Below are 22,826 nucleotides of genomic sequence, written 5' to 3'. Positions count from 1 at the left end.
AAATTAAAAGTTACAATATGTGGTCTAACAACGGGAAATTCAATATTTGCTGCGTTTTGTTTGTCGTAGTTCATTGAAAACATTAGGCTACTCAAACTGCCACATATTGCAGTGAATAGGGACTTCTGGAGCATTTCTGTTGGCTGTGGGTTTTATTCGTTAAAGTAAGTGGCTGATTTAACTTGTTCCTGCAAGGAATTCAGGCTTCGCAGAGTGCTAAATAATCTTCCTGTACGTTGCAGCATATTGTACTGCTTAATTTAATAAAATAATAATAAAAACAAGAAAAGTACAATAAAATAATAATAAAAACAAGAAAAGTACAAACAATAGTATGCAACAAAATTCCCTAAAAGCTTGGTTAAAACATAACAATGGTCTATACTCACAAACAGAATATTGTATGCGCAATCCCCCATTTACACAGGTGTTACGTTCTGAGGCACTGTACGCTTAAGTGAAATTGCGTATATTTGAAACATTATTGAAATGATTGATGGAATCAGTGGAATTAAGACTGTTGAATGGAGCTGTTACTGGCAGCTGCCCCTTGGTGGCACAATTCTATTTTTTCAGAATCTCCCAGGTGTTGTTGTTTATTAAATTTGTATACAGCCCTATACCCATAGGTGTTGTGTCATTCCAGGGCATTCTGGGTTGGGAAATGACAGCTGCTACCAAAAAGAAAGAAAGAAAGAAAGAAAGAAAGAAAGAAAGAAAGAAAGAAAGAAAGAAAGAGGTATTCTCTAACAGTGGCTGTAATGTTGTGAAATATCCCAACATCCAAGGCTCTCTGGGAAAAAAAAAATGGCTGCCAGTGAAATTGGCTCTACAGACCCTGTCTTCTGGATGAGTGGCAAATGGGCAGGAACAGAATGTCAAAAACAAACAATACTGGTACCCATTCATTAATGTGGACATTCATTTTGTAATGAATAAAAAAGGAATGGACTAGAGCCCACAGAGTTCACTTTTTCATTCACCATAAAGTGAAAGCACACCCAATATATTTTCCTCTCCCTCATCCTCACATGCACTTACAGATCCCCACATTTAGCCTTTGGTAGAAGAGGTAAGACCTGCAAATCACCTGGGATTTATAGGTGTGAATAACGAAGGAGCAAAATTCAGCCTATTCAACAAAAATGAAAGCAAAATTTAAAAGGCGTCAATAAGACTCACTTGCTCAAGAACATGCCATTGTTGTTGTTTTGATCTAGGCAGGGGCGTAGTAAGGGGGGGGTGGGCGGACCACCCCGAGTGCCCTCACTGAGTTGGGTGACATCCGGCGCGCCACCTGCCCGCGACTCCCAAGCCTACCCCGAGCTGAAAGGGGGGAGCTGCGCCGCTTTGCTGGCTGCATTCCCCCCTTTGTTTTGACAGCTTGGGGGGAGGCTTGGATGGGCAGCGTGACCAAAGTCCGGGATGGGCAGCTCGCTCTGCTCCTGTGAGCGGCTTGCTCCGCCTCCATGCTTCAGGGTGCGCACAGTGCTCCGGGCACCCGAGTGGCTATCCTGCACCTGGGAGAGCACCCTCTGCGCCATGCCCCCCTCGGGAGTGCGCCCGCCCTGGGCAGCGTGGGCATATGCTCCACCACTGGATCTAGGGGCATCTCATGCAGCAACATTTGCAAAGCCAAGTCTGCAATCCCAACTCCCCCCTCCACTGGGCCATGCAGAGTGATTGGGCCACAGCTACATTTGCAGCCCACCCACTCATGGCATGGGGGTGGGGTGGGGGCGGACAAGATGATTGACTCGAAACGGGGCCCAATGCCACCATGTGAAATTTTGAACTGGCAAAGGCTGGGCTATGGTGTAGAGAAAACAGGATAACCGTCATGAGATTCCTGGAGAAAAGTCAAGATTCAAGGTCAATAAATATCTATTTCGTAATCCTGCTAATGTGCAGAGAGCCTGTGGACTTTTTCCATTAGTTTTCCTTCATGAGGCCTCAGTACTCCTATCCCCCACCTTAACTTTGGTTTTAAAAGGGGGTATCAGAGTCTCAAAACACACCAGTCCTAATAAACCTCACAACAGCATCATTAGGGCCAAGCTATAGAAAATTCCACAGTGTTATCTAAAGCATCACCAGAACTCTTGGGTGAGTGGGTGAGATTCCACCCCCTGAAACATCTACCTCTCTCCTCTCATGCTGAATGGTGTTGTGTCGAGTAAAACAAGAGTGGCTACTCCTAAAATTAGACCAGGAGAGAAGCAGCAAGGGGAGGGGGAGGGAATGAAGAGGCGAAGGGTTAGACATCAAGATTGTAATTACCCTAGAGGAGCTGCCTACACATTTCCTAATTTCTTTTAAATTTGAACATTGAGGTGAACTTTGGAAAACATACATGAGCTTCATCAGAAATGGAGGTGGTGTTGGGGGGGGGGGTAAGGATGAAGGGAGTACAAAATGATCTTTATAAGAAATAGTAGCTCTGATTGCTAGTGCCGTATGTGTGTTACAGCACCTCATTAATAACAGTGATCAAAAGAGAGGGAGAGGGAGAACGTTTTTGCAGCTGCATCAAATTATTAGACAAATTGGAATTTTTAAATGAATTCAGAAATTCTATAGGAAAAGACAGCTCCGTGGAGTTCAGGTCAAGCTACGGGATAAATCCCCTGAAGGTACTGAAAGAGCTGAGAGTAAAACGGAAGTCTTGTTCTGCACCCCACCCCTTTCTCCTTTCAATGTATTGAGAGAAAAAATCACGCGGATCTTGCAATGAGAGAAGAAAGGTTGGATAAGAGCACAAAGTGCCTGGTGTATCAAGCCAATGGCTCCTCTCGTCCAGGACCCTGTGACAAATCTGATGCTTATAGGAAGCCCACAAGCAGAACCCAAGTGCAACAGCATTCTCTCAATCTGTGATTCTCAGCCACTGGGATTCAGGATCACTTTGCCTCTGACAGCGGATACAGAACATAGCCACCATGTTTAGTAGCCCCTGATAGCCTGATCCTTCGTGGGTTTGCTTAAGCCTCTTCAGACAGCTCTTGTTTATTCACAGGCCAGAACAGAACTGAACTGAAGGCTTCAGCCAACCTGCTTATATAGAGCTCAACTACAAAGCAACAGTAACAACTTTCTGTAACTATCCAATAACTAAGCGTCACTTTCAATTCCTTATTTGCATATGTGGACCTGAGTGAAAACTATCTACAGTATCCCCCTGCTGGCCCAGGGTGAGAACTTCAGTACATAACAATTGCAGCTGACTTAAAGAAGGGCTTTCGTTTCCAACCCAAGATTTGCAGGACAACAGGGCAAACATCCACAGAAGGCTGCTGTCAGTCTCTCTGTTCATAAGAGCAAAAGGGGAAAGTCAGTTATCTCACCTCCCAGAGCTTAACCCATAACATATGCTGCCCCCAAATTCCTTCCCAAATTCATTGCATCTGTACTTCCCCCCCCTAATGATGGGGCAATCCAGAGTTGGTTTTAGGGTGGTGTGACCGCTGCGGTGGAAACGGGTGCCACGCTGTAGGGGGTCCTGTAGAATGGAGCGCAAACTGTGTGTGTGTGTGCGTGCAGAATTTTAGCATCGTACAGGGTGCCGCTGAAATTTGAGAGCCCACCGGGCAGTTTTTCCACAGAGGGAAGCCTTTTCGTTGCAGCAGCAATAATGTATCCTTCATTGTTATATCGGGAGCTGAGAATTTCAGGCCCAGGAGTTGAATGAGGCCCATGAAGCCTTGAAGCCTGGGACTCACCTCCTCTCCTCAGGTCACACCCCTTACTGGTTTGCTTTGCAACCTCCTTGAGTGTTTTTGCCTGACTGGAGTGTGCCCTTGAACTGTGAAAATGTATCTCCAGAGCACACAGAGGGGTATGGTAATGCATACTTTGCCACCCACGTCTGCCTCTGGCACTGCCCACTTCTGGCATGTGGCCCCTGGAAGGTCTCTCAGAAGGGAATACGGCCCTCAGTAAGAAAGCCGCTTTGCAGCCTCCCGATGAAGCAAAAGCTCAGGTCTGCTAATGGTGCTTTAATTGGCTCCCAATGCATTTTTGCAATCAATGAAATAAGTGTCTGTCTGTTTCCGCGGGTTTTTCATTCTGTCGGCAGTCCAAGGGATGACAGAGGACGACGCTGCAGCCTCCTCACGAGTATTCTCCTCTGTCACAATGACTGTTTTGTTACCGTCTTGTGCAAGAGGGTGCCCCTTTCCAAACTCAGCCTTTTCTCCTCCCCTCCCCTCCACCAGCAAGTAAGAAGAAAGGGGGAAAAAATCTAACTTGTGGACAGATAGACTCCTTCTGGAAAAGTTGCGTGTCTTGGGAATGTCTTGGAGGAAGCATTCTTGGTGAGTTATGAGAGGATTAACACACATCCTGTGTCCCCCCCCCCCCCCCCGTTCAAATTCACAGAGGCCTGCAGCAAGATTCTGGCCCATCTCAGACTCTCCGCTGCCTGACCATGTGTACCTTTTCCAACACTTTGGAGAGGAAATGGAGCAGCGAATGATCCCCGCCCAGGTGGGAATCCCACTGGAAGACCATTTCCATTCATCAGCTGTTGTTGCTCTCAGCGTTACATTCACGCTGTCATATATTTGATCCAGATTTTGTTTTCCAACTATCTCAGCTGGGGTCGTGTGTGTGTGTGTGTGTGTGTAACCAGAATTCTGGACCTTGTGGAGTTTGAAATGCAGTCTTCCCCCCACCAATATTCAAATCAATCCCAGCTCAACAGCCAAACCCTAGCAACAACAACAACAAAAAAGCAATGGCTTATGCAGCTCCCTTTAGTATGCTAGCCAACTGTGTGTGCATTGTGACTCAGTCTATAACCCAGAAGCCATGCCGTGCCATACATTTTTATTACAAACAAATAACAGAGGCAACAAAGGGATTGCTTTACTTTGGCGCTGGGCAGCACCCTTTTAAAAACTGATTTTTGCCAGTTTCGAAGGCCTTCCATTTTAAACATAAATTGCCGTCATTAAAGCGGAGTGCTCGGTTATGGTTTTAAGCACCCAGCTTAGACTAAGGGAGGGGAGCAAGGGCGTATCTTCCTAATTCAGGAGTAGATTTTGGTCATTCACAAATCTGTCATGCTTTTGATGAATGTGCCTGCAAGTTGTGAATGAGCACTGCGTTTTCTTAGGACAGCTGCGTTCTCGCAACTATCCAGCCACTCCTGTCCGGATCCCTTTTGGGACTGCAGAGCAGAGAGTGGCATAGTGGATGCCTGTTATATCTCAACAGAAATGTTTTTCCACTGCGCAGGGGCAACCACAAGGAAAGCCCTGCTCAAAATTTCTGCGAAGTGGACATCTGATATTTTGAGAACTTAGGGAGAAACACTCCCACAGTACACAGTGATCTTGTGGGCATAGGAGAGAGATTTATTGCACTAATATGGATTTTGGAATTTTCTGATTTAAAGAATTGCTTCCTGTTGTTTTTTCCTCCTTAGGGTTCACTCCAGTTGGCCACAAACAGTGTGAACCCATGAAATCCTTATCCAATTGCCTTCTCTTACCTCAAGGCTTGATGCAGGGGAATGTCAAGGAATGAGGAACCGCAGGGGAACCAATGTCCTTCGCAGATGGAAGGATGTGCCAGATCAAATCTTCTTCATTTTAAAACTCTTCTGGTGGGAGTAACAAGGGTGTTGGTGGGGGAGAGAGGGAATAGGTGGGTTGAGTTTGTTAGTGGGTTTTTTTTTAATGAAAACATCCGTAGAGAAGAGAAGGACTGTATCTGTGGTCGACTAAATTACTTTTGCTTGGATGAGCCATGTTTTGCATTGGCAGTCAAAGAGGAGAGGAAGCAATGTGGTCAGGAAAAGCTCAGGCTCCCTGAGGAATCCTCCAATATCGCTCTCTGGTGCCTGGGTGGGGCCTGCCTCCTTAAATTTCTGCAAAGCTTCCCTTGGCCTCTCTCCCCACTTGTTTATATAATCTGAAACAGTTCCTAGGTTTCCAGATGCACATCTGTCTTCTGCACGCCTTATTACAAGTACGTCTTAGCAAGCAGTAAAACTACAGGTGTTTCACTTTTAAAGCAACCGTGGTGTTGTTGTTTTTTAAACCAACAATAAACAAAACAGATCTGAACCAGGAGTCTTTGATTATCCTTTACAGCTCGCCTGCGCATACCGTCAGCTCAAGGGTTAAAAGAGAAGGGTGCTTGGTTGGGATTTGACTGCTCTTCCATCTGCTGGGTACCTTGAAACCCATTTGTAAATTAATTTTTTACTTTGAATGCACACTGCCACATACAGTCATTGCTAGGTTCCATGCAGACAGCTTGCCGGGGCTGCTTCAACATGTCTCCAGTGACATACACTGTTCTTACGGATTCAGAATGCTGCAGGAAAGTGAAATCATTAAGTATGTATGTCCATTCTGCTTGCGCACTTGCCTCCCCCATCCTCGAGACCGTAATTATCATCACATACTTTAGTAAATAAAGTTGACACATAGCTCCTTAACAGCTGTAGACTGTCCACCTGACACCCTCGCATCTCTTTGCGGGGGAATGAACGGGCCAAGAGGTTTGCGTACATGCACATTCGTGAACTCTAAAGTCTGTTATTTCAGTTTTATTCTGAGGCAGAAAAACCTGTCTGCACAGAGGAGGAATTCCAGGATAGCACTGAGGTGCCAAGGAAGGGAAGACAAGGCAGCTGTGACAAAGCCCATAATGAGTGAGGCCTCTGGTTTCAATATTGCCTTCTGAAATTATAGCATCTCAGCCTGAGGGGGCACAGTCTCTGCTTAACAATCAGGTGTAAAGGGACCCCTGACCCTTACGTCCAGTCGTGACTGACTCTGGGGTTGCGGCGCTCATCTCGCTTTATTGGCTGAGGGAGCCGGCGTACAGCTTCTGGGTCATGTGGGCAGCATGACTAAGCCGCTTCTGGCGAACCAGAGCAGCGCACGGAAACGCCGTTTACCTTCTCGCCGGAGTGGTACCTATTTATCTACTTGCACTTTGATGTGCTTTCGAACTGCTAGGTTGTCAGGAGCAGGGACCGAGCAACGGGAGCTCACCCCGTCACGGAGATTCGAACTGCCGACCTTCTGATCAGCAAGTCCTACACTCTGTGGTTTAACCCACAGCGCCACCCACATCAAGAATCAGGTGTACTCTGTACTAAAAGAACTGTATTTTGAGCCCAGACCAGATCCAGCAAGCCAAATTCAATACAAACCTGTATTAGTTGTGCATCCGTACACCAGTGCCCATTTGAATCTTCCTGCGCTGATGTTTAAGGAGCCAAAAATGTACCACCCAAACACAAGACAGAGGTGTAGGCAGACACAGAGTAACTGTAAAGTATGAGCAAGTACAAAATATCTGCACTCCTACAAAAATGCAAGGGGGAACCCCACCCCTCCCAGTAAGAGACAAACGATATGGAACATTAAGCGAGGGAGAACGAGAATTGACAACCAGGATGTGCTGGGAATAAAACCTGAGTGGTTTGAGAGGGAGGAGGAGACACATAGAGATCAAAAGTGGGTACAGATGGAGTCATCTCGTTGTATGGAGAGGTAATTTCCTGGTTCACAATGGGAAGCTATTTTTAGCATTTCTGCCTCTGGGGCAGAAATGAAACCATCTATAGAAATAAATGAAGAAACACAAGTTTTTTTAATATAGCTGGGATTGAACAAATGTGCCCACCTGCCCCACCACCCAAGAAAAAACAAACTTTAGGGGAAGGGAAGGACTCCAATAGATAGATAGATAGATAGATAGATAGATAGATAGATAGATACTGAGCATGCCCACTGGGCACAGAATAATAACTAGTATTCCACACTGCAACATTTTACTACAGGGTTCCACTTGTAACTGCATCTCTTTTAATTTTTGTGTGCGTGGCAAACCTCTTTTAATTTCCGATCATTTATCCTGTAGGTGTTATTTTGTTAATGTGTGTTCCCACAGAACCATTGCATATGTATGCTTTCCCATTCTGCCTATCCACAGAATCTTAACTTTGTCTCTACCTGAATAGGTGGAGATATTATAGCAGAGTTTGTCCATATCTTTGGTGATTCGTGTCAGGTGTGTTCAGACGAGCTTCTGTCTTTCTTTCGCTTTCAAAGGCATGTGCCTAACAGGAAGTGTTATTTAAACGTGGCTATGTTTTGAACTGGGCACACAGGTGGCACTGTGGTCTAAACCACTGAGCCTCTTGTTCTTGCCGATTGAAAGGTCAGCAGTTCGAATCCTCGCGACGGGGTGAGCTCCCGTTGCTCGGTCCCAGCTCCTGCCAACCTAGCAGTTCGAAAGCATGTCAAAGTGCAAATAGATAAATAGGTACCGCTCTGGCGGGAAGGTAAATGGCGTTTCTGTGCGCTGCTCTTGTTTCACCAGAAGCGGCTTACATGCTGGCCACATGACCCGGAAAAACTGTCTGCGGAAGCGGACAAACGCTGGCTCCCTTGGCCTGTAAAGCGAGATGAGCACTGCAACCCCAGAGCACTGCAACCCCAGAGTCGTTCGCAACTGGACTTAATTGTCAGGGGTCCCTTTACCTTTACCTTTATGTTTTGAACTGGCACTTAAAAATGAAAGTACGAATCAGCACTGGCTTGAATCATTCGTGGATCTAAATGGATCTTTGCCCTCCAGCCATCACTGCCTACCAGAGACAGCAGCTCTCCTCAGGTTTACATGTTCACATATCACTGAATGAAAGAGGCCCTAGTTTTGCCTCAAATTCTTGAGTCTTGCAAATCAAGAGTCTCAAGAATGACACAAAGAAATTAGGACAATACCACCCTTTCCTTTTAGTGCTCAGGGACCATGTAAACATTTGGGGGGGGGGTGTTATCCCTAATATGCAGAGATGAGTGGGGGGGGGGGGCAATGTACCCTAGAGCAGTGATGGCCAAATTGGCCCTCCAGCTGTTTTGGGACTATAACTCCCATCATCCCTAGCTAACAGGACCAGTGGTCAGGGATGATGGGAATTGTAGTCCCAAAACAGCTGGAGGGCCAAGTTTGGCCATCACTGCCCTAGAGGGACCCTGAAATTATTCTTTCGTTTGAACATGTAAACAAATTTGCTAAACTGAGTCAAGGGGTTGATTTCTGACTCTTAGGATAACAGATTAAATTATCTCCCAATACACACGCACACACTCATGCATGGAGGAAAGGGGGAGGAAACTCACCCTTAGCATTGTCATAAATGAGTAAATCTATTATTTCCCCATAAATCCTTTCCAAACAATTCATTCAACTGATTGTGGTGGAAAATAAAACACCCATTAATCATATTACTGGTGAGCACTGATTTTTCAGATTGAGTTAATTAGACCTCATTTGTTTCAGGTGAAAGGAGCTGTATTAACAAACACTGCCCAGTGGCCAGCACTGTGAACACTGCGGATGGCAGTCAGGAGCAATTACTGGTTTGACTGTGCACTGCATTATAACACTGCCCACTTCCGTGGCTGCGACGGAACGTCTGTCAACATTTCCATTACAAAGTCAAATAACATCTTAAAGGGATTTATTACTCAGCCATAACATTGAGCTGGCTTTTGGCATCTAAGATCAAAGCAAGAGAGGGCTGCGAGGTTTTTTCTTTTTTTTTCTTTTCCTCCTTCTTCTTTTGGACCAGATCGCTCAGTTCCTTGCAATTTGCTCACGAGTGGAAAAGAAATTGTGAAAATAATACGCTTAACCATTACAATGTGATAAACAACTGAAAACAAATCGTTCCATAATAACTCAACATGAAATGATAAGTAAAGGCAAAAGACTTTAAAAAAAATCAATAAGGGGCTGTATCCAACAAAGTTCCTCTCAGAGTAAACCCATTTAAATAAATGGACCTAAGTTAGCCAAAAACCATTAACTTCAATGGAACTATGCTGAGTAGAACTAGCACTGGATCCAACCTAAGGATTTGATCCAAATTAGGCGAAGAATTTTAACTTCCGTTGGCTGCAGTAAAAAGAATCTCTTGCCATTGCAATAAATGGGACTTAGAAGTCCTGAACTTTTGGGCTTAACATTTAGGACGAAACAAATATGGCAGTAGTTTACACACTAGAAAAATTAATCTTATTCTAGCAGACTTTCAATGGGTAATTTTTGTGCTGGCTGACATGTAGTGTATGCTGATGTGCTTTCAACAGTTTGATGCTGTCTTAATTATTTTATTAGTGTTCTTGTTATTTTTTATCCTGTGAGCTGCCTTGGGTTTGTTCTTAATTTTCAGAGGCTGCATTTAATCAACACGGGCTGCAGTCATGTGCACAGTTACCTAGGAGTAAGCACCACTTCCAAGCAAGCTTCCATGTAAACAGGCAAATCACTACCATGGCTCTCTCAAGATGTCGGTGGACTCCAACTCCCATCCGTCTAACCCAGCGGTTCTCAACTCGTGGGTCCCCAGATGTTGTTGGATTAGAACTCCTATCATCCCTGAGCTCTGGCCTTGCTAGCTAGGGGTGATGGGAGTTGTAGTTCAATAACATCTGGGGACCCACAGGTTGAGAAAGGCTGGTCTAACCAATGATCAAGACTGGTGAGGGGGGACGGGCTATAGTCCGGCACCCAGAGAAAGATTTAGGGCAGCATGACCAGTCCCCCCCCCCCCAGGGTACAGTGGCCAAGGGGACATCTTCCCACCTCCTTCCCAAAGCCTAGTGGAGGCTTTGGAAAAGAGGTGTGAGGAGCCTCACTAGGTCCTAGAGACCTTTTGCCTCCTTCCCAAAGCACAGTTAACCCTTGCTCAGCTTTGGGGAGGAGAAGGAAGAAGAGTTTGGATTTGATATCCTGCTTTATCACTACCCTAAGGAGTCTCAAAGTGGCTAACATTCCCCTTTCCCTTCCTTCCCCACAACAAACACTCTGTGAGGTGAGTGAGGCTGAGAGGCTTCAGAGAAGTGTCACTGGCCCAAGGTCACCCAACAGCTGCATGTGGAGGAGCGAAGACGCAAACCCTGTTCACCAGATTACAAGACTACCGCTCTCAACCACTACACCACACTGCGGTGGAGGAGAAGGAGGAGGGAGAGCTTTAGGACCCTGCCAGAGCCTCGCATCTCCTTCCCAAAGCCTGGTGCCTCCCTTACCCAACTTTGGGAAGGCAGCACAGGGGCTGAGGTGTGTTTGTGTGTCAAATTTTGGCCTCGTGCAGGGTGTCATATTACCAAGTGTCATTTAGAGGTCCACAGGTTTCCCCACCCCTGATCGACAGAGGATAAAGAGGCCAAAAGCAAACACTGAACATCCCCTCAGTTAATAAAGATTGAGCCCTTCCTGCGTAGATCAACACAAATGGAAGTTTACATTTTCATTCTTGATGCGGAGACCTTCTCAAAGATGCTGGCTGCCTTCCCTATTTCCCTGGAGCTGACTGAGTAATTGTAGGCCTGCCAACCTGCTACTCGGTAATTTTCACCCCTTTTCTTAGCACCAGACCTCCTGCTTACGGCCCTTGTATGTTTGCTTCCACCCATTCATCTCAGGGTTTTGTTGGCCGTGCACTATCCTGTGTCACAGCCTTGAATAATTGTGTGTGTGTGTGTGTGTGTGTGTGTGTGTGTGTGTTGCTGCTGCTGCAATAATTCAGAGCTTTCTTTTTTATAATAATAATAATAATAATAATAATAATACCATTTTCATTTTTCAGTTCGCTATGTATAATTTTGGTACACAATTTGCAATATCTTCTCTCCCGATTCCACTCTCCCCACCCTCCCGCTCCCCAATCTTAGACGTGAGACTTAGCAACCGAGAAAGGTGCTAAAGAGAGACAAAACTTGTGTGGGTGGCTGGAGATTAGCCATTTGGAAATCCATCCCTTGCTTTGTACCACAAGCTGTTTCCATATTTCCCTTCCAAGTTGTTGCATGTGAGTGCTGCCATTCAGACAGAGATGTTTCATGCGGATCCCTGAGCCAACATTGTGATTCACGGCCACTTATCCTCAAGTAGCACCAGTGGGATTTCAGGTGTGCTGGTGCCAGGTGCCAAGGCACTAAGGTGGCTAGGTACTGTCTGCAGGTACTACCTGCAGTGCGGGAAGCAGGATGCCTCTGAATAGCAGTTTCTGGCAATTCTGTTGTGCTCAAAGCCCTGCTTATGGGTTTCCCATATGCATCTTAAGTGGGCCAGTGGTGGCTGGGCTGCTCTCCTGACTTCCCAATGCTGTGCATCCCTGCCAGTTACTGAGGGGTAGGGCGAGGCAATGGGGAGCTTGGCAAGGTGTGGTGCCGTGGTGGTGCCAATCCAACACTCCTGATACTGCACCTACACTGAACTGCTTTGCGTCAGCCACCTGCTACCCGCTGAGCCTGTAAAATCTGTACTGTGGGTCTGTGGCACGTGAACTGTGTGCTGATGCTCAGCCAAGTCACCGTGTCAGGCTCGGGAATTCTATCCCTCCCCTGGAGGCAGCAAGAAGCGAGGAAAACAAAGAAGAGTTCTTACTGATGAGTTTATTCAATCATCCCAGCGAGAGACTGTCAGTGTCCCGTTAATGGTGTTGCTCCAACTGAGCTCTTCCTCCCCTTCCTTCCTACCAACAGCACTTCCCCTTACAGTGGCTACCAGGGGCTAATTGTCTCTGAGCCCTTTGCTCTTGCACTCTCAACGAATGCAGAGTTCTGGGAGAAGGGGGGTCAGAAATACTCCCCAGAGACAACGTGTCAGCTGGCTGCTCTGGTGCTGCCTCATCCCTATCTTCTCCCAACTCTTCTGTCTGCCTGTCTCTGAACTGTGACCTTCCTCAAACCACTGCTGCAATTCAACACTGCCTTCCTCTTCTCTGGCAGCTTCAGGAAGGGGGGGGGGGAATCTCCACCATTCCTACTCAGTCTCAGCCCCTTCAGTCCAGTCCCTGACACACTGAAACCCCTTTTATTGAGTCCACATAGCTTTCAGTGCAGCTGTTCACCAGTTGTTCAGAATTGCCAAGTGGGTAGAGTGATGTTGCGCTTGTGGGATGTGAAACTTATAGCAGTCAAGTACAACATTCTTATAGTGGACATGTTAGGGGATGTTTTGTACCACTCGGGAGAAAACTTCCTGTTTCCTCCTGAGCTGGGACAGACTTCCACTGCATGTGACTTCAAGTGGGTGTGGCCTATTCTGGGTAGAGGAGCAGACGTCCTCCATGTTCTGCTCTTCTCCTCCATTTTGCGTTCCTGTGTGTTAGGAGAAGTGACTGCTCAGTCGCGGTCACTTGGGACTAATTCCTTTATGGGACAGCTCATGTAGATATATAGTTACGTAACCTAAGCCTGCCTTCAGGAATCTATCTGTGAACCTGAATGAATCTGTGAGTAAAGTACTTTTATGATAACTTTAATCAGATTCTCATGTCTATTCTTTTAAAGAGGGATTAGAAGGGATCTTACCAGGGATCTTAAGTAGTGAGGCTCAGACGAGCCAGCAACAAGCGAACCACTGTGTAATTTCAAAAGGGGGATGTTTGGAACTCTGTGTCAGGTGTGCATGCAGGAGCCAGGCCCTGTGACCAATAGGACTTTGCAGGACTGGGGCCTTCCTAAGTTTGTTCTGAAGAGGCAAGGCGCAGCCACACAGGTGAGGCCAATTGGTAACTCACAGCACCTGGTGGCAGGAGCCGGGAAGGGATATAAGGTCAGCATTTCCCTTTGGCTCTTTGCCACAGCAACACGTTCCCTGCCTTCCTGCGTTTGACTCCTTGATCCTTGGACCCTTTGCTTCCTGACCCTCGGACCCTTGGCTTCTTGACTCCCGGCTCTCTGACCCTCAGACTCTTTGCTTCCTGACTTCTGGCTTCTGGACTGCTGTTTCTGCTCCCACCCCGCCATCTTGCCCCCAGTCCTGACGTCCCCAGCCGGGACTTTGATAGCCTGTGAACTGGACCATGACACTCTGCTAGGAGATAGAACTTGATAGCGCAAGTTAGGAAGGGTTTCATCAAATAATATATCCTCTCCTGCCTCCCCAATCATCCCCACAGCGCTCATGCTCTGCTTCTGGTTGTCCACCATGAGACTGGGATGCTGGACACAATGGGCCTTTGGCCTGTTCCTTCAGGATCTTCAACTGTGCCAATTAGATGCAAAGGAGACCTGCATCAGCTTTCATGGGTTACCAAGAATGATGCGTCTGATGAAGTGGACTTTAGGCCCCCCAAAACTTAATGACGTATCAGTCTATATTTGGTGTCAGGGACTGGACGGAAGAGGAGGTTTGGGAATCGCCCCCTCCTTCTCCTCTGTTTCCCTCGGAGGAGGAGGGGAAGTGGGGTGGATCACTTCCCCCTTCTCCAGTAGTTTCAAGAGAAGAGGGAGACAGGATAGAATTGCAGCAGAACTCAGAGTTGCCAAGTTATGAGGTCTTAGGAGAAGGAGGGGAGTCGGAGAACTGCCAGCAGAGACTTCCTTGGAGAGCATAGAAGCACCGCCATCACCGTGTCCTCACCGCTCACTTAGAATTCAAGAGCAAAGGGCTCAACGACATTTGACTCCTGAAGTCTCCCGTAGAGTCATGGGCTGTTGCTGGGGAAGAAAGGGGAGTGAGCAACATCACCATGGTGTTAAGGACCGGATTAAATGCCTTTCTCCACAATTACTTAATAAAACCACAAATACTAACATTCTCATTTCTTCTTTGATCCTTGAGGCTACTGGGGGAGGAGAAAATCCCTCGAGCCTGACATTTGGGGTTAAGGTGTTTTAAAGTGCTGTGGCACGAGGTGCCTTAAGGTGCTAGCACTTGCCTTTCTGTTGCTTGGCTAAAATTGCACCATGGTTAATTTTGCAAGGTTGTTGTGGGATAAGAAGCACTTGGGCGAAGTTCAAATGCTATTAAAATAGGATGGTGCGGAGGATAGTTCAGATAAGAGCTCCGTATACAGAGCCTAACAGTCTCATGGACTGCATCCTGCCTTCACAACCCCCAAACAATGTTGAATGCATCATTTTTATATTTTATGAATCCTTGCTGGACCAGGCAAAGGGTCCAGCATCCATAGTCCACCAGTGAGGATTTGCTTAAAGGTTATGTCTCCAACAGCAAGGGGACAGCCATTTTCCTTCCTCATTTCCAAGCCTTGCAGCCTTTTCAGTTGATCGCTCTGTCCTGTAGCAATGAAGTAAATAAAAGAGATATTAGAATGGAAATGTTGATCTTCAGGCTTCCTAAGAAGCTAGCTTTCCTATGGATAGCCAGTTGTTAGGACAGAGGAATGAATGGATGTCCTAAAAAATAAAAAAGAAATATGTTTACATTCTTCCAACAATGGGCAGGTACTAAGCTAAGATGGTTTTATCAAATGCAAGTTAGAAATTTGCAAATTTGAAACTATTGTTGATTTTTTCAGTGCTTTTTTGTTTTTATTTTGAACTATCCACACTAGTCTCTCTGTCTCTCTGTTGTTCTCTTGCGGGGCTGAGGGGATAAATTTGGTTTGGTTCAGGTTTAGTGCAAACCTACCTGATTTGTACTTTTCGAAACAAGGTGTGAACTGAAGCACAGCAATCCTTTCGAATCTGTGCTTCTCTGAATTTTGTGATGCTTCTCTCCGGCCAGATAATGTGCACCAAAATAACTCGGTTAGGTACATGTGGGCATAAAATGCAGATGTTGGAGAAAGAATAAAATCCTCTTTTTTTTAATTAGGGGAAATTGCTTGCAAAAAGGAAAGTGTACACATCAGGCAAAATTGCATACCAGGATGTGTATGTCGGAAGAAATTTGCACTAAAATGCTGGTGAATTTTAATGAGGACTTAAAAATAAATAAATAGGAAACAGAGAGAAACTGAAATTGACAGATTCAGTCACCCTCATCTTTCTCTCCCCCACTCTCCTACCAACTTAACTTTCTGAGTTATTTGTATTGTTGTTTTCATTGCTAGAATTTTGAGCAGTTTGACACACCCTGAGTCTAAATTAAGGATAATGCTACAGCGTGGATGTTTAAAATTCACGCTTGCCACTTACCAACTTCATTGGTATGAAATTCAAAAAACCCACTTATTAAACACCATTAAATATTCACTTCATTTCCAAAGACAAATATGAACAGAAACGCAACCAAACAAAGTACTGTATTAAAATCATTGATTCACAATATTTAAATTTCCAGCTAGCCTCCAATTAGCAGGCTTTCCAATATTTGAACAGAAGACCATTTTAATGTAATTACAAACACATTTTAGGCATCTAAATTTTTTGCATAATTAGTTCCCTATTAAACTATTTATGTAGCCCTTTTTCCATCAGAAATAGAAAAAGCAGAACAATTTTATTCCTTACTGTTACAATAATTAACTATGTAAGTAGAACAGCATATTAATAGAGTATAATTTGTTTACATTTAAAAGAAAATTGTGTTAGATTAGCATAGCAAAAGACTATTTCCATATCTAGGCAGTAATATGCAGGCCTAATAGCAATTTACAGTGTAGTTAAAGAATATTATTAATAAAGTAATACAGTGTAATTCTGTTTGCCCCAACCATATTTCACAATGTCCTTAATTACAGTTAATTCCGTCGAGGCTAATTTGGGTGTTGTTAAGCAGTAGACAGAGGAATCTTAAATACAACCTTTGTTAATAATGAATTTTGAAAGTTAGAGTGGAGCAAGTAACAATAAAGAGACGAAGAAATACGCTGCAAGCACATTTCATGGCAAGATTATTTCCCCCCAAATGAAATCTTGTTAATAGGGTCAGTCAATAACAAGACTTGATTGGCAACTCGGAAAACTTTGGCTGTAAACGGAGTTTCATTTTAACAGAGACTTAACGATGAGACAGCCTGACTGTCAGGAAGACTTGTGACAGAGGGGTTTGGTCCTAAAAGGTATTACCGAGCATCTTTGCGGCTCACTACAATGAGCTCTCATTAAAGTTTGGCACCTCTTAGGTTTCCAGACTTGGACACAGATTGAAAGTCTGTTGCAACAACCACCTGGTCAAAGGAGGAAAGCGAGAACCACTTGCTTTCACATCAGTGCAAACTTGAAACCATTCAGCAGGGATGAGGAAGCGATCACATTTATTTATGAACATGGGACTCTGCCTTATAACTGATCAGGCTGTACACCTGGCTAAGGGGAGCATTGAATTGTGACTATATATATATATATATATATATATATATATAGTTATGTACTGAAGTTCTCACCCTGGGCCAGCAGGGGGATACTGTAGATAGTTATGCAAATAAGGGATCAAAAGTGACGTTCAGTGATTGGATAGTTTTAGGAAATTGTTACAGTTATGTTGTACTGGAGCTCTATATAAGCAGGCTGACTGAACTCTTCAGTTCAGTTCTGTTCTGGCCTGTGAATAAACAAGAGCTGTTTGAAGAATCGCTGTGTCGTCTGATATGTTCACCCACAACATATATATATATATATATATTATGTACTGTAAGGTTACCAGATGTCCCCGTTTCCCGGGGACAGTTCCCAGATTTACAAATCAGTCCCCATACAAAATCCTCTGAAGTTGAAAAGTGTCCCCAGATTCATTGAAAAAGAACTGGTACCCTTAATGTACTGACTACATAGATAGATAGAGTCACCCCCGTGATGCTGAGAGGCCCAGCCATGTTTGGAAACCCTACCAGGTAGGAGGGACCTTCACACAAGATGGACAGCATAACTCAACAACGATGCCTATTTATAATTGTGTGGTTATTTCTTTCATTGTCAGTAGTAAATGTGCTATTTCTGTACTGAAATCTGCTATAAGGATCCCCCTGGTTCAAAGGACATCTCTGACAAGGGATGCTACAATGGTAGATAAGAAAGCAGAGATGGTGGTGTGGCTAGACAGTTGCCAAAGTATAGTCTCTGCAAGGTAGGCTTAAATTCAATAACACTGACATGCAGCCAGTGTGCAGCTGACCATTGCCATAACTGCATATGGCAAGTGGGCTGTGTGCATTGACCCAAGGAATCATAGAACTTGAATGGAACAAAGGGACGCTAACATGCCATACCATTTCACAGGATGTCCAGTCTCTTATTACTATACAGTGGTACTTTGGGTAAAGTACTTAATTCGTTCCGGATGAAGCACCACTTTAGCTAATGGGGCCTCCTGCTGCTGCTGCCGTGCTGCTGCCACACGATTTCTGTTCTCATCCTGAAGCAAAGTTCTTAACCCGAGGTACTATTTCTGGTCTGAAACCTGAAGGTACCACTGTATGAGCAAATACAACACCATCTCATTCTTTTATTATTTGCACACACATTTGCTGGATTGCAAATGTGTCCCCCAAACCCAGATGGTTTATCTGAAGCTCAGGGAATAGCACCCGGTAAAGGCCCACAACTGTTCTTAACAAACTCAGTTTGGCATGGAATAGATTTAGGAGTAGGCAAAGAAACAACCCATCAGAGCAGAGGTGGGGAACATTTTGAAACCCAAGGGCCACATTCCATTCTGGGTAACTTTCCAGGGGCCACTTGGCAGTGGTGTATGGGGTCAGAAGCAAAAGTATACAGGGCAATGCAGGTAATTTTTACCTTTGTACAGTCGACTAGTTTCTGCACACTCTCAAACTTTTGCTGTCAAGAAAAAGGCATTATTACAGTTCAACAACACAGTCCAACAAAGCAAAATCACATGAGGAATGTGCAAAGCCAGGGCAGGGAAGGAGGTGGCCTGGAGAGATGGTGTGTGAGCTGAGGAGAGTTGCAAGGACCAGGCTGAGGTGACTGGAGGTCCACAATCTACCCCGGAACCTGAGCTTCTCCACCCTTACATTAGTGTTTATTTGAATTAATTTGTTACAGGGCGTCATTTCAGTTGTCAATTGCACTTTTAAAATGCCTTGTAGAGTTACAGGCTCCTTCTACTCCAATTTAATAAAAAATGCTTGATTTACACTGCAGTGACATGACTAGGAGAAGCAGGCTCTTCTCTGATTATCCAAACTTGGAGCCAAACCCAAACCCGATCTGCAAAAAATAAAAAATAAGACTAGCGTTTTACAGACCCGAATCCTGGTTGTACCAAATGTTGTTGGAAACATCTATGGTGTTCCGATCATCAACATTGGTTTTTAGTACAGAGTTTGGCTAGACAGCAAGCATCAAGTAAATGTCATTTTGATATACATAGAAAAAAGTGTGTTTGCTGTCTTTCCCTCTCAGCAATCTAGGCGTGCCAGGATAACTGCCTGATCATTGGAGAATAAAGTTCACGGGTCCTGGAAGGCCGGGCAATTGGAGGTTCCAATTTGCATGGTTGTACAATGACTGAGCCCACTGACAAGAAGCTATTACAACAGCATCATATCCTACAGATGGCTAACATTCACCCATAATTGTCAAATATGCTACAATGGCAAGCTTGAGAAGAGAGGACCACAGCTTTCCCCTTGCATTAAAATACATCAAGTGCAAAGCAAAGTGTGACACAGCCTAACTGGAGGCTGGCAGGCGCTGCTGAGAGACAGATTCAAATAGAGTTGCTACTACCAAATTGGCGCGCAGTTTCCAAGCCCAGGCTGTTCCGTGTTTTGTCACCCTTTGGATTTCCAGCAGCCTCTACCATTTCACCAAGACCTGCAGGCTCAGTTTAGACATCATGCCAAGCCATATTTTTGCATCAGCCATCATTTGCTCAAAGCCATACTGTGGTTTGAGCTTCCCAAAGGACAACAGGCAAGCTATCACTCTGAGCCACTTGCCTGCTTTTGTTTTGAGTCTTGCAGCACTCAGTTTCATAGGTCCACTGTCATTCTGGTGCAAAAATGCTCTGGTCTTCTCGCTCAATGAACGGTTGCAAACTCGCTTCGAGCCTATTTACCCTGGCTTTTGACACTTGAGAAGTATATTTTAAGGATTCACCTCATTTTTGTGTGTGTGTAATTTTAAGTTCTTTTCAAGTGTTTTTAATATTGTGCGGGTGGCGCTGTGGGTTAAACCATAGAGACTAGGACTTGCCGATCAGAAGGTTGGCGGTTTGAATCCCCGCGACGGGGTGAGTTCCCATTGCTCGGTCCCTGCTCCTGCCAACCTAGCAGTTCGAAAGCACACCAAAGTGCAAGTAGATAAATAGGTACCACTCCGGGGGAAAGTAAACGGCATTTCCGTGCGCTGCTCTGGTTCGCCAGAAGCGGCTTAGCCAATAAAGCGAGATGAGCGCCGCAACCCCAGAGTCAGTCATGACTGGACCTAATGGTCAGGCGTCCCTTTACCTTTTTAATATTGTATTTTAATATTAAGATTGTGTTTTAATGTTGTGACTCTCCCTGGGACCTTTGTATAAGAGACAGGTAATAAGTTGTAGTAGCAGGAGGAGTAATAATTAAGCATAGTTTTAATGCCAACATGTTACAAGCCGATCTTATGGATCCAGATGTCACACCAGATCATGGTGCAGAGCAATCTAAATCATGGATACTCAGAAGTTCCACTTGACTTCAATGGGACCTAGCACCCCACTGCTTCAGTCCAATTAGGATTGCAAAGTCTATATTCCTTATGTCTGATCAGAGCCAGAGAAACTATGGCAGTGAAATTTAGCATGACAGGATTCCATAGCGGAACGGGTGATGCCGTGTAAAAGGAATGTTAAACACTGGCATAGAAGCAGTAGCACAATAACCAAGGAAACTAACACAGTAATCCCGTCTGAATGCAACCTCCGCATAAGGCAGCTTCCTTGAAGAAGAAGAGTTTGGATTTGATATCCTGCTTTATCGCTACCCGAAGGAGTCTCAAAGCGGCTAACATTCTCCTTTCCATTCCTCCAACACAACAAACACTCTGTGAGGTGAGTGAGGCTGAGAGTCTTCAGAGAAGTGTGACTAACCCAAGGTCACCCAGCAGCTGCATGTGGAGGAGCGGGGAAGCGAACCCGGTTCACCATATTACGGGTCTACCTCTCTTAACCACTACACCACACTGGCTCTTGTGTGTTCCTAATGTATTTATAAAACAAACACTCTCAACCATGCTGGGCAGAGCCTAGAAGACCTCAGAGGGCAGGCCCCACCATTTCCCCCCAGGGTGGGAGGCGGCCAGTGGTGCCTTCTATTCACCGAGAGGCTGTTATGGAGGCAACATGGGGCAGAGCAGCAAATCTGGCCTCCGAGGAGCAATTTGCAGCTGCCACTGGCACCACAACATGCCCTGGGCAATGCCCTGCCAATACAAGATGCTGAAGTGGAATGTGCTTGCTGCTGCTTCCATCATCTGCCACTCTCTAGGTCAGGCATAAGCAAACTCCGGCCCTCCAGATGTTTGGGACTACAATTCCCAACGTCCCTAGCTAACAGGACCAATGGTCAGGGATGATGGGAATTGTAGTCCCAAACATCTGGAGGGCTGGAGTTTGCCTATGCCTGCTCTAAGTGATGATTTTTTGTGTGTGAGAGAGCTCTGGGCTGTTGAGCACTGGTCTTCACATCCAAGCTTCTGCCCTAGCTGCACCACATCCTGATGGCGCATAAGTGATATTGAGCTGAGGAAGTGGCAGGGTTAAGCAGCCTCTCTGAGTGCCCTTCCTCCCCCAGGTGGAAAACAAAACAGCCCCCATTGTCGTGAACGGGATGGTAAGCCCTTGTGGATGAGTGGCCCTCCAGTATGCTGCTACCACGACTGACATCTCAGATAGCGAGGGCCTCTCGATTTGCCAGTGGCGTAGTGTGGGGGGTGCAGGGGGGGCCGGCCGCACCGGGCGCAACATTGGGGGGGGGCGCGCTCACACTCGCAGCTCTCTGCCCCTACCTGGCTCACTCACTCTCTCTCACTGCAGTGCTGGCTGTGCGAATCCGATCCGAGCCGCCGGGTCGCTGCCTACTGTGGAGGGGAGGGTGCCAGGCGTGCGGTGCGGTGCGGAGAGAGAGCGAGGGACTATCTGGGGGAGGGACAGTGCAGCGGGGGGGGCGCAAATTACTTGCCTTGCCCCGGGTTAGGGGGCACAAATTACTTGCCTTGCCCTGGGTGCTGGCAACCCACGCTACGCCACTGCGATTTGCAGAACGCTTTCTGTCAAGATCAGCCATCTCGCTTCTGGTTCCTAGACTTGCCGCTTCCGCAAATTACAGCACACTTCCTTCAAACAGAAATGGAGCCCAACCCCAGCAGTGGTACGTGTTGGACCCTGAGGTGGAAGAAATCCTGGTGCCAAGGAAGATGTCGATCTCCCCCCTTGAAAGCTGGCCGACGGTCCATTATGTCCTCCCTAAAGGTGGAGGCACCGTCAATGTTTATGAGAAGCTAGGCTATGAACCCAACCATCAGTATGACCTCCCTCCATCTTCCTAGGGTGCAGAGGCTGAGGATGACAGCGAAGAGGGGGGAGGCGAGCTGAACCGGGGCAAAATGGAATGCAAGAACGTTCTGAAGATCCGGAGAAGGAAGATGAACAGACACAAGTACAGGAAGCTGATGAAGCAAAGTTTTTGCGGAAGAAGGTCAGGGAAGGTCAGTGCTGGAAGAAACAAAAAGGGTTTGGATGAGATCTGGAACACGTCTGTAGGAGAGCCGGACTGAGGAAGGCTCCTGAGGAATGGACGGCACCCAAGATATATCTCAAGAATGTGAAGTCCGCTTGACATCGCCATGAGGTGTGGTTTTTTTTAATTAAACAATATTTAAAGCAAGAAAGCAAGCAAGGAAGCAAGCAAGCAAGCAAGCAAGAAAGAAAGAAAGAAAGAAAGAAAACAAAACTGCAGAGGAAAGAATTGCAGTGCTCCGCTCCACATGCAATTTGAGCCCCAGAGGTAAGAGAACAAAAAGTACTTGGAGATGGCACAGCGGTACTCCAGGGACAAGTCATGTCCTTGGAGAAGATGTGGCAGAACGCTGGACAGTTCTTGTATGTGTATTGTGTGGTTGCGCATAGAAGGAGATGGCTCTGAGCAATGC

At 45.9% G+C, this 22,826-nt stretch overlaps 1 pseudogene across 1 annotated transcript; it reads left to right on the top strand.

Moving 5' to 3' along the window:
- The first annotated feature begins 21,479 nt into the window (after positions 1-21,479).
- LOC310659542 (small ribosomal subunit protein mS38-like) lies at positions 21,480-22,565 on the top strand (annotated as a pseudogene). Its single transcript, XR_014515498.1, has 2 exons — positions 21,480-21,591; positions 21,937-22,565. The product of XR_014515498.1 is annotated as a small ribosomal subunit protein mS38-like (transcript).
- The last annotated feature ends 261 nt before the right edge of the window (positions 22,566-22,826 follow it).

Source organism: Podarcis tiliguerta, assembly GCF_965153285.1.
Source record: "Podarcis tiliguerta genome assembly, chromosome: 11".
NCBI classification, from domain to species: Eukaryota; Metazoa; Chordata; class Lepidosauria; order Squamata; family Lacertidae; genus Podarcis; species Podarcis tiliguerta.
This window is presented reverse-complemented; position numbering and strand designations above follow the sequence as displayed.